The 6,374-nt window shown below is 43.0% G+C and overlaps 1 pseudogene; it reads right to left on the reverse strand.

Annotated features, from left to right (window-relative positions):
- Positions 1 to 664: 664 nt before the first annotated feature.
- LOC141023100 (protein FAR1-RELATED SEQUENCE 5-like) lies at positions 665 to 3,259 on the reverse strand (annotated as a pseudogene).
- Between the last annotated feature and the right edge of the window lie 3,115 nt (positions 3,260 to 6,374).

The following is a 6,374-nucleotide window of genomic DNA, read 5'->3' on the forward strand; positions in this document are numbered from 1 at the left end:
ATGAACTTGTGCAAGTACTGTCTTGTAGCATTCGGCTGACTGACATGCACATTACTAGTGCAAAAGCCCGTAGCAGTAAACTGTATCAATTTTTGCAACATAATGAATGGCAATGGCAGGTTCAAATCAGAGGCTTTGCTTGAGCTTTTTCCTGTTAGTTTGCTTGGCATTTGGTAAAAAAAAGAGTCCTCTTTGCTGTTGCCAAGAAGGCTAGTGACTTATTGAGTTATGCGTTAGTAAAACAGGCGACCATTTCAGTAAAGCTTTGAAGTACAGAAGAGGCCTGCGATGGCTATGCAGTTTTGCGATCAAAGCTATAAGCAAAAGTCACCATCATAAGTTTTCCGAACACCTACAAACTTCATTATGTGCTACTGGACAATGCAAGTCTGATCAAAAAATCGGGAGGAAATAAACATGCAGTATTGCCACAGTAAAAGTTTTAATATTATAAAAAGAAATTTAATCATGCTTGCATAGCTGGTAAAAATGTCTGAAATTGATAAATATGTTTGATATTCTGTAGCAATTTGACAAGCATTAAACTTGTCAGAAATCAAGTCAACTTTAATTTGACACGACGCAAATTCTCATCCATTACATAATTCACTACATCAGAGTGTGCATGATAATATAGATAAAATCATTCTTTGCTTGGACTGTATCAGGAGGCACCATTTGGCTGCATATCTTGCAAAGTCACACTCCCTCCTTTTTTGCTTGGACAATTACGACTATCATGAAATACCATTTGCTTGCACGTCTTGCACAAGCGTGCGACCTTTGCCTTGCCTTCTTTGTCCTTATTTTTCTGAACCCCCTCCTTGATCTCCTTTCCTCGCTTTATTCTTTTGCATCTCCCCACGGTACGAACATCAGTCGGCGGATGAATATGAACTTCAGTGGGAATATTGCAACCAATAAAAGCCTCATATTCCTCTTGCCTAGTGCTTTGGGTGGCTTCAGGGATCATTTGGCCCAAAGGCACCTCAATGTTCATCACACTTGATGTTAAGAAGTCCAATGCTTCATCTGAATGTTTCGCCTTTTGAATAAGCTCTTCCATCTTATCTCGTACAACTGAAATCTTCTTTCTTGTGGCCGCATCAAGTGAATCCATGGGCTTTTCTTCTAGTAGGTTCCCATGTTCATCATAAACATTCTCCCTACAAAACAAAAGAATGTTGCTAGTCATATGATTATGGAATAACAATAAGAAATCGGTTGGCATGCATTACTGTTTTTACCTTTTGCACCTTTTCTGCCATCTTTTCATAATGTAGTAGCTAGGAAGCTCATTTTGGTTTTCAATCCTCAAAACTTGGATAATATGGCGACATGGAATACCGAGTGACTCAAATAACTTGCACGAACAATTTGCTATCATGCTTCCAATGTCATAGCAAACCTCCCTAATCTTACCAGACCGACCTCTCAGGTCACATTTTTTACCCCCACACCTTGTGTAATATTCTGAACACAACAATGATCTCTAGCAGCAATAACTTGTAGCTGAAATTTCTCGAACACCTCATATGTGAATACCTCACTACCTTGTTTCTCCATTGTCCATGGCGTAAATAGTTGTGGGGTGGTATGTATGCTTCTGTTGTCTGCCATTAATTCTTCCTCACGTTGACATTCTAAAGCTGTGTCAAACCTAAGCCAAAACTCAACAAAAGCAAGCCTTCGATGAATGAAGCGGTTAAAAAAGGAATTTGCACTTTATGATCTTGAAGTGGTTCGGAGAATGCCCGCTAGAGATATATCCATAAAGTACGCCGGTATCCATTTATCTCGAATGCTAAACCTTTTACTCAACCACTCATTTTCCTCCAACCCAAAATCTGTAATGATGGAATTCCATTGTGACTCAAACTCTATTGAAGTTTCCGAACCCCAAACACATGAGTTCAATCTCGTCCAAAATTCAGAATCTTCTCTAATCACAGGTCCAACTTTTTCAGGAACCTTTTCCATTATATGCCACATGCACAACCTATGAACGGTTGTTGGAAGTACTTCGTCAATACCATTCTTGATGCTAGTGGCTTCATCGGTTATGATGAGTCTAGGTGCTATCCCTCCCATTGCAATTAAGAAGGTCTCAAATAACCAAATGTATGACTCATCCTTCTCATTTGATAAGAATGCAGCAGCGAAAAATACACTTTGTAAGTGATGATTAACCCCAGTAAATGGTGCAAATATCATGTTGTACTGATTAGTGGTGTATGTAGAATCAAAGGATATGACATCACCAAAGTGACTATAGTTCTTCCTGCCCGTGGCATCCGCCCAAAACACACGCATTAGCCTCCCCTCATCATTCACATCAAAATCATAGAAAAATGCTGAATTCACTTCCTGCTTTCTAGCTAATTGGGCCACAAACATTTGAGCATCTGCATCTCTGATTTTATACCTGAGTGCTTGGTAGTAATTCTGCAAGTCCCTCTTTGAGCAGCCAACATTCGGAATTCCGCCCTCGCTAACTTGCAGGAGCCTATATGCTTGAGAGGTTCCAATGCTTGCCTTATGACATGTGTATAAAGTATTCTTTGCCCTCTCACTAACTGTACGATTCGATCTGATCAAATGACGCTTATCAGGTAATACAAGACCATGAACGTGGTGCTCAACCCATGAGTCTATCTTGTAGGTGTTATCCCCACAAAGTCTAACAAAGATATGGGCATCACAACCGCATCGCGTATTTGTCTGCTTACGCCTCTTCTTCAAGGGGTCATCTATCTCCTTACTATCTTTTGACTTGAATCCTTCCCTATTACACATGAAACGCTTAGTCCAAACCACCTTATTATCAATCTTTTTCTGTTGTCCGATTCGAACACCAAAACCTGATTCATGTGCATATGCCTTGTAGAATTTCTCTACTGCCTCGAGTCCTTCAAATGCCATACCCACTTTAGGCTTCAAGTGCTCATCACATTCAGGTGTAAAAGATGAAGACTGCAATGTCAGGAATAAACCAGAATAAGCACTTCATGCATAGTTTCAGTTGTTAGTGCAAACTGAACTTACAAAGAGGGGTACGTCAGTGTTCTTTTGGGGTGTACTAAGTCCTCCAGGGCTCATATGCATTTGAACGTTATTGATTGGATCGATACTGCTACACACATGGCCACATGATTAGCCTTTCAACCTACACTCACACGTGTATACACACGGACTGAATTTGTGTGTAGTTTTACCTGAAACTTTTGATGCCCTCCGTGCCGCTGATTGCAAATGACATCGTTGTACTTGCTAGTTTCTCATCGGTAGTTGCCGCTGCAGCAAAGTATTACCAGTTATAGGGGAGATAGGTCTACGTAGAGAAGTACATGCACAACAGACTGATGCGTACGGCGTTTGCCGATGGTTGTCAGGTTCATGTTAACGTGGGATCAGACAAGCATGTACAAGACTGGGACGGTACCTGCCTCTCGTGGGTGCCGGACGACGTCGGGATCGAGTCGACGGAAATCGGAGCACACGACGGCGGCGGCGGCGGCGCAAGACGCGCAGAAGCAGTCGGGCTACTCTTGGGTAAAAGGTTTTGGGGGTTTTCTATGAAGTAAGATGGTTGTTAGATTACAAAGCGGGCGTCTAAACGTAATTAGTCCCTAGGCTGCACGTGATGCTCGGGATTGAGATCGTGGGGTTGAAACGGAACGGCTACATGGATACACGAACTAGGTAGGATTCACCAAATATGTTGCCATATATATATATATATATATATATATATATATATATATATATATATATATATATATATATATATGAGTTTATGTCCTCTACAGCATTCACATATTGCTAATTCTTCAAGTTGTTTTTTTCCTACTACGTGAATGTGATCGGACCCTTCCCCCTCTATGCTAAACTCAGCCCATTCTATTCAAAAATTCTTCATGTGCGTTCTATTTGAAACTCGTTCAAAATCTTCACTATGCCCTTGTCAACTAAAGAATTTGCGAACGGAACTTTTAACTTATCTTATCCAAATTTTCGGCTTTGCCGCTCAAACCGTTCCGCATCCCACGAAATACTTATCAATTCACCCACGATCTCACACGATCTCCACTTCTCAGTACGTGGGTGACACATGTCAAGCGAATGAGAAGGGTCAGGGGCACGTTCGTCCAAATTCTTCGAGCGAAAAGTTTTTCACCGTGGCTATAAATACCCCTCCCCTTCCTCACTTCTCCTTTACTCCGCTCGACCTCACTCCCGCTCGAGCTTCTCAAACCCTAGCGCCGCCGCTACTTCATCGTCGCCGGTGAGGAAGAGCTTCACTTCCTCGACCTCGTCGCCATCGTACTCGCGCCGGCCGCGGATTTCTTCATTCCTGTAAGTGCATCTAGTGCCAACCCTAGTTGGTTTTGGAGTATTGATGGCAAACCTGGTTGAGGGACTAATGTGTTTGTGAGAATTGCAGGATAACACAGGTAGTAGTCCCTCATTGATTCGGTTTACCTACCGGAGATGACCCCTAAAAATGTATGAAGACATTGAAGGCAATGGTGGTATGTGAAGATATTCACATTGAAGACTATGACAAGAGAAGACATTGCGTGAAGACTATGGAGTGCGAAGACTTAGTTGTTTCGTTGTTTCCTTTTCTTCGTTGTTGAGTCATAGGAACCACCGTACTGTTAAGTGGGGTCCCAGTGAACAAAGTCAGAGTGACTGAAGTGATGCTCAACCAAAATCCTATGTCTTCGAGCGAAGACAATGAGAGCAAATCTTATCCAGAGTTGGATGAGTCAGCTTTACTTGTAGCCCAAGTCAAGCTGTCGCATGTGTTTGAAATCTGACCGTTGGAACACGTGTCAGTTCCTTAGTGACCCAGGGTCATTTCGGAAAAATCAGGTCGGGTTGCCTAGTGGCTATAAATAGCCCACCCCCTACACCATAAATTGGTGGCTGCTCAGAGTTAGTGCGCGGCTTTTGTCGTTTGAGAGCAACCCACCTCTGAAGCTTTTGAGAGAGAGAAATCCTTGCAAGGAGAAAGCCCAAACACCCAGAGCCAAAGATTGTTAGGCATCACTGAAGTCTTTCTGTCCGCGTGACCTGAAGACTTGTTACACTTGAGGACTGTGAATCCTCCAGCCGGTTAGGCGTCGCGTTCTGAGCATCCAAGAGTCATTGTGGATCGCCGGTGAACGAAGTCTGTGAAGGTTTGGAAGTCTACCTTGAAGACTTACCAAAGTGATTGGGCGAAGACTGGGTGTCCTTAGCTCAAGGGCAATAAGGTGAAGACACGGTCTTCTGAGTTAAATCTCAGCCTCCCTAACCAGACGTACAGTTGTCACAGCAACTGGAACTGGTCCAACAAATCCTTGTCTTCGCCAAGCGACTGGTTCTATCGTCTCCCTCTCTTTATTTACAGTTTGTCTTCGTGAAGTCATTATCTGTTTGCATTACCTATTTGTCTTCACTGTGTGACTACTATCATTGTTTGGCTTCATACCATCTTCCATCCTGATCCTTACTACCTAGCTGCTATTAGTCTTCTTGCTTTCACTTCATTGCATACTTGACTATGGCTTGCTTAGTGTAGTTTACCTTCCGCTGCATGTCAATAGGTTCATTTTTATTGTTTGTCTTCGAAACTCTCATGTTTTGAAGACTTTCATAAAAATCGCCTATTCACCCCCCCTCTAGTCGATAACTAGCACTTTCAATTGGTATCAGAGCAAGGTACTCCCTTGTTCTGTGTGATTCGGTTTAACCACCTGGAGTTTTAGCTATGTTGACTGCAGGGATAATCAAAGTCTCCGCTGCTTGCCTTGTCTTCGATGGAACTGAATATCCCTACTGGAAGAATAAGATGCGCATGCATCTTGAAGCCATTGATATCGGCCTCTGGTATGTCGTCAAGCATGGCATTCCCAAGACCGGTGAAGGTGTCACCGTTGCTGATGTCAAGAAGTTTGTTCAACTGGATTCTACTGCCAAGAACATCATCTGTGGTCATCTGACCAAAGGACAGTATGGCCGTGTGAGTGCTCTGGAAACGTCAAAGCTAGTCTGGGACTGGCTCTCCAAGGTCAACGAAGGCGTCTCAACCCAGAGAGATCAAAGGATCAATGTTCTTCGCAACCTCTTCAACCGCTTCAAGAGAAACGACAATGAGAATGTCCAGCTCATGTTTGATCGCCTCACTGACATCACAAATGAGCTTCGTGCTCTCGGCGCCACTGAGATCACCAAGCATGAAATAGTCAAGACACTACTGAGATCACTTGACAGCTCGTTCGACACCCTTGCCCTGATGATACAAGAACGCCCTGACCTCAAGACACTCAATCCGTCTGATATACTTGAGAGGCTCAACACACATGAGTTCCAGCTATCTGAGAAAA

Source organism: Aegilops tauschii, chromosome 5 (assembly GCF_002575655.3).
Source record: "Aegilops tauschii subsp. strangulata cultivar AL8/78 chromosome 5, Aet v6.0, whole genome shotgun sequence".
Taxonomy (NCBI): Eukaryota; Viridiplantae; Streptophyta; class Magnoliopsida; order Poales; family Poaceae; genus Aegilops; species Aegilops tauschii.